The 6,385-nt window shown below is 33.8% G+C and overlaps 1 pseudogene; it reads left to right on the forward strand.

Moving 5' to 3' along the window:
* Positions 1-431: 431 nt before the first annotated feature.
* On the forward strand, positions 432-1,451 carry LOC149031703 (histone-lysine N-methyltransferase SETMAR pseudogene; annotated as a pseudogene).
* The last annotated feature ends 4,934 nt before the right edge of the window (positions 1,452-6,385 follow it).

The raw sequence follows: 6,385 nt of genomic DNA on the forward strand, positions 1-6,385 counted from the left end.
ATTCAAATTAATCATTTTATATTACACAATTATTCCTAATATGAAATAGCCATTACCAACTATCACGTTATGTGTATCAATTCCTCCTATGAACAGTCAATAGTTAATATTAGCCCTTTTTTTAAATAAAATACTCTTCTTGTCCAAAAATATAGAATACATTAAAAAAATTTTTGTTTCAATTTTTCTCATTTTTTGAAATTTTAGTAACTGATGATATACACTTACAAAATTCAAATTATTAGGTTGGTGCGTATCAAATGTCGGATTCTCTTTACATGCGGACGTTTGTTTCCCTGTTTTCGTTATACTTTTGTCTTTGGCATAACCTCATTCATAATCGTATTGTCCATTGCCAGAGACTCATTTCAGCAAAATAGGTTTTCTCGAAGGTCTTCCCTTTTGTTATTTCTTTTGAGTTTATTGCCGATATGAATTCTGCCGACATTCGCGTAATTTTCTTATATGGGTACAAACTTGGTAATAGTGCTGCAAAAGCTGCACGCAACATAAACCAAGCGTTTGGGGAGAATACGGTTAACGATCGGAAAGTGCAGCGTTGGTTCGAAAAATTTCGGACTGGCGATTTTTCACTGCAAAATGAGCCGCGCGGAAGACACAAAACGTCTGTGAAGAATGAGGACCTAAAGGCTCTAGTGGAAGCGGATCCAGCCGTATCCACGAGGGAACTTGCTATCAGGATGAAAGTTGACCATACAACGATATTGAGACACCTTTCTGAGATTGGCAAGGTTAAGAAGATGGACAAGTGCGTACCACACGCACTGACAGAGCGAAATAAGCTGGATCGGTTAAACGTATGCTCATCATTGCTAACCCGATTTCATCGAGAGCCATTTTTCGATCGGATCATCACGTGTGACGAAAAATGGGTTCTTTATGACAATAGAAAGAGGTGTGCTCGGTGGCTTGACAAGGATGAGGTTTGTGCCCATACTCCAAGGCCATCGCTTCATCCACGGAAGATTTTGTTCACAGTTTGGTGGAACGCGGCTGGGGTAATCCATTATTCGTTCCTTCGACCTGGGGAGACAATTACGGCCGAAAAGTACTGTCAGTACATTGATGAGATGCACGATAAGTTAAAAATTGTACGCATATCGCTTGTGAATCGGCATGGCCCGCTACTGCTCCATGACAACGCTCGGCCGCATACATCGCACAAAACAATTGCGAAACTGAACGGACTGGAATATGAAGTTTTGCAGCATCCACCATATTCACCGGATCTCTCGCCGACCGATTTTCATTTTTTCAAGCATTTAAAGCTGTTTTTAAGGGGCAAACACTATGAAAATGAAGACAGTCTAAAAAACTCGATATCAGAGTTTATTAATTCTAAAGACCAAAATTTTTTTAAGACAGGCATCTACGCTTTAAAATCTCGTTGGGAGAAGTGTATTAAAGCGAATGGAGCATACTTTGATTGAATAAACAGCTTTTAAAGAAAGATATGCAGTTTTATACAATCACTTAAGAATCCGACATTTCATACGCACCAACCTAATAAAAAGTAATTTTAATTAGAATGGAACTTGATCTTGCCTAAGACTTCTTGAAAGCGTACTAAATTCGCTGCTAGTTATTCTTCATGATTAACTTTATGTCTTAATGGTACGAGAAATCTTACAAGAATTTCTCCTCTTTTAATTAAAAAAATTCATTAGATACATACAATATTACAAAAATAACATGAAATGTCTATTTGTTTAAATTTATTCTACCTATTAATTAGTGTTAAACGAAAATTGAAGTGTAAGGACAGCATATATTTTAAATGGTTAAAGCATTTTGTCTGGAAGACAAACTGATCTTTAACTGTAGAAGATATGCGTTTAAGATCTTTTTTTTACCTAAAATTACAGATATAAAAATAAGTAGCATTTTTATTTTTTTTTTATTTCTATATTTTATTTATATATGTAAGTTTGGGCTAGGCCAAACTATAACGCGACACGTCAGAGGTCGTGCCTGCTCGACACTCATGCCAAGCGAGATACGCGGCCGTTCGCACTCGTCAGTCGTAACTGCGTGATAAGAGCAGAAACCACGTTGAGTTACGTGGGGAGACTCATGGTGTCTATCGCCAAGCAATATTATAAGTTTCAATTTATAGTAATTGTAAATTTAATAATTATTTAATATTTATATATTAATAATTATAATCAAGTAAAGCTGTACTTGTTGTTGATTCAGGTAACCCAGCGTTAATTCTTGTATTATAATTAATCTAATCGCTTTTTGTATATGTATATAGTGTAAATATATTTCAGTTATTACTAGCATCAACCGCAGTACAATTAATTTGTGACGTTGTTTCCAAATTTCGTAAGACAAAGGAAATTGTCTTATAAATCAACAACACAAAATGGCTGTCGTTCGAGCAAGATTCTGCTTTGTCTCAGAGGCATTGGACGTAAAATCCACCATTTTGAGAGTCCGCACCATTCAATTAGAAGGAGAGGACACAACTTACGAATTTCCGGAACACCTTTCAACAAAGGAGAATCACCCTAATCTTTTTGAAACTAAGATTGTGAGGAACATAGTCAAGAATTTGAAAACACGGGGAAAATACCGGAAGGTCTTGATTTCTCTGGTTGATAAGCTAAAGGGACAATACTTGGATGATGAGGGGAACGTATGTTACGACGGTATGTATTTGGATGAGTGTCGGGCATATGTCGATCCTAGTACAGTTCCCACCCAAAATCTTGAGTCAGTCTCGCATGAAAAAAATTCATCACGAGTAAAGAACATGGTTTTAGAAAAATTTTCGGGAAAAAACCAGAACGCGACAATATTTATGGATCTTTTTGTGAGCGAATGTACTCGTTTAGGATGTAAGGAAGTAAAATACGCGGAAACGTTAAGATTTTTTTTGGAGGGCCCCGCTCTTGACTGGTTTAACAGTTTTCTAAAAGTAAACATGATCACACGACCTTGGGAACATTGGAAAAAGTCGTTTATAGATACATTTGCTTTTATAGGGTGGTCAGAAATAAAGTATGCATATGAATTTCGTTATTTAGATGGGTCGCTTTTACAGTATGCGCTAAAAAAGAGAGATCTGCTTATAGACACAGATCCTAATATTTTAGAAAATACACAAATAAATTAAATTGTTTTGGGTCTGCCAGCAAAAATTCATTTACACATAAATAGGAAAGATATAAATACAGTTGATAGTTTAATGACACTTATAAATCAGTTAGAAGGTCTCATAGAAAAAGAAAAGAAAATTATCTCAAAAACGAAAATCTCTGAAGAAAATAGATTAGAGAGAAAACCGTGCTGCCTCGGCAATAAAAAAGGATTCCCAAACAGATATCATTCGGAAGATATGGGCAGGTCAAAACCCCCTGATAAAGTAAAATCAAGAAAGGATAAAATAAAAATAATAAATAACGCAAAGATCGAAGAAAGTGTAGCGTTTTCGGATGAGTCAAAAAACGGATTGCGACCCCACTTATTAGATTAAGAATTAATATCGAGGATACGCCAGTAGTTGCGGTATATGACTCGAGAGCGAACGTATCCATAATAAATTACAATACAATAGTAAAACTAAAACTAAACAAAATAGTAAGTGGGGAAAATAAACTAAATACATTTGCGGGCACTACGAATACGCAAGGCTCAATAAATTTAAAAACGAAGATCTTTAATATTTCAAGAACAATATGTTTTTATATTGTAAAAAGTGATTCTTTCCAGGATGACATTTTGTTAGGTTTAGATGCAATAAAAGAATTTAAACTTTGTCAGGATGAGAATTTGAAAATCTTTCAAAATAATACAAAGAAATACCACATACAGGAAAATTTGAACACTGAGTATATATCAACGGATACGGCTGTAAACAGTGAAATTCCTTGGGAACGTGTGTGGAATAAACACAAAGAGTTATTTACAGAAGACAAATTCGAAGTAGGCAGAGAAAAATGTTACGAAGCGACAATAAAGCTTATTGAAAATAAATACATTGCGCGTAAACCGTACAAATGTTCCATAGCGGATAACGAAGAAATAAATTCGCAAATAAAATCGTTAGTGAGAGTAGGTCTAATTGAACGCTCCACTAGTCCTTTCGCATTCCCGGTAACTCTTGTTTTGAAGAAGGAAGAAGGGAGAAAGTCACGGTTATGTGTAGACTACAGCGAACTAAATAAAATAATAATACCAGAATGCCATCCTTTTCCGATTATTGATGATCTATTGACTAGAGTAAGGGATTGTAAAATTTTTTCGAAATTGGATATAAACTCGGCCTTCTGGTCAATCTCAATTAGAGAAAAAGATAGATATAAAACCGCGTTTATAACCCAAAACGGGCATTGGCAATGGAAATGTTTGCCTTTTGGATTAAAATCGTCTCCAGCTATTTTTCAGAGAATTCTGAGTGACATAGTAGCGAAAAATAATCTCAAAACTCTCGCGATTAATTACATCGATGATATTTTGATTTTTTCAAAAAATTACACAGATCATATACGGCATATTAATGAAGTTCTCATAGCCATCAAAAAAGCAGGTTTTAAATTAAATAAAAAAAATGCATATTTGCACAAAAATCGGTTGTATATTTAGGACATGAGATTAAAGAAAATGAGGTAAGACCCCTAAATGATAACTTGATCGCAATTAAAAATTTTCCTACACCGCAAAATCAAAAAAATGTGAGGCAACTTTTGGGCAAAATAAATTTCTATTTAAAATATATACCACAAGCTTCGATTGAGTTAGAACCACTGCATAATTTACTTAGGAAAAATGTAAAATTTGAATGGACACAAGAATGTGAAAACAGCTTCAAAAAAATAAAAAACATTCTCAGTTCAGAACCGATAGTGGCAATTTTTGACCCAAAACTTCCCATATACATTTTCACTGATGCATCTAAAAAAGGAGTAGCGGCAGTTTTGAAACAACCTCAGAAAGATAACTCTATTAAACCAGTTTATTTTTTCTCAAAAAAATTAACAAAGTCACAAGAAAATAAACGCGCTATTTTCTTGGAACTCCTGGCAATAAAAGAGTGTATTTTATATTAACAATATAAACTAATAGGAAATAAATTCACGATATTTACAGACCGCAAGCCGCTGGAAAATTTTAATGTGAAAAAGAGCAAAGATCCTGAATTATTGGCTTTATTAAACTACATTTATAATTTTGATTTTGAAATCAAGTATAACCTCGGCAAAAATAATTCAGAAGCAAATAGCTTTTCGCGAAACCCGGTACTAGATGAAAGCATAAGTAGTGAAACGGATATCAAAATAGTAAATTTTTTATCAATGAAAGAATTAATAAACGATCAAAAACAATTAAATATAAAAAAAGAAGACAAAATAGTAAAAAGAAATAACATTTGTTATAAAATTCTAAACAACAAAAAAAAAATATGGATTTCGGAAAGTTTAGGAATTCGATTGATAAAAAAGATTCACAACGAAAGCCATATTGGAGTAAAGCAGTTAACTCTGACTTTAACTCCAAAATATCATTTTGGAAATATGCATAAACATATAAAACTTATTTGCCGAGCATGCGATACTTGTATAAGAAATAAATCGAAATTCGGAAACTTTATGCAACCCCTTTCCCAATTAGGCCCAGCGTCGGAGCCCTTCCAAATAATATCCTCGGATACAATAGGAGGGTTCAGCGGAAACAAGTCACAAAAAAAATTTTTACATTTAGTCGTAGATCATTTCACGAAGTACGCTTTTGTAGGGACCTCAAAAACGCAGTCGGCAAAAGATTTCATAAATTTAATTTAAAAAGTTCAAAAAAGGGGGAAAATAAAATTACTACTAACTGACCAGTATGCTGGAATAAACTCAAAAGAATTTAAAAGATTTCTAAAAGCAGAAAACATAACAAACATTTTCACCGCGGTAGATTGCCCTTTTTCAAACGGGCAAAACGAACGACCAAATCAAACATTAGTAAATGCAATTAGATGTAAAATTTTCGAAAATAAAGATAGGCCGTGGTCAGTCATAGCGGAAAAATGTGTAGAGAACTACAATAATACGATACACAGCACAACAAAATTTACTCCGAATTATCTGCTAAACGGAATTGATAAATCCTTTTTCCCTTCGGAACTAAACGAAAACAGTTTGAAAAATCTAGATAAAAATAGAAAGACAGCATTTTTAAATGCACAAAAAATTCATGAACAAAACAAAGTTTATTATGATAAACATAAACGTAAAATAACATACAAAGTCGGTGATCTAGTTTATATTCAGAACGGAAATCGTTTAAATAGGAAAAAACTGGACCCAGTCAGAGTGGGCCCGTTTAAAATAAAACATAAAATTTCGGATTTATTGTATGTTATTGATTCAGG

The sequence above is a fragment of the Polistes dominula genome, unplaced genomic scaffold (assembly GCF_049000335.1).
Source record: "Polistes dominula isolate Pdom_NZ unplaced genomic scaffold, Pdom_raw_medaka contig_327, whole genome shotgun sequence".
Taxonomy (NCBI): domain Eukaryota; kingdom Metazoa; phylum Arthropoda; class Insecta; order Hymenoptera; family Vespidae; genus Polistes; species Polistes dominula.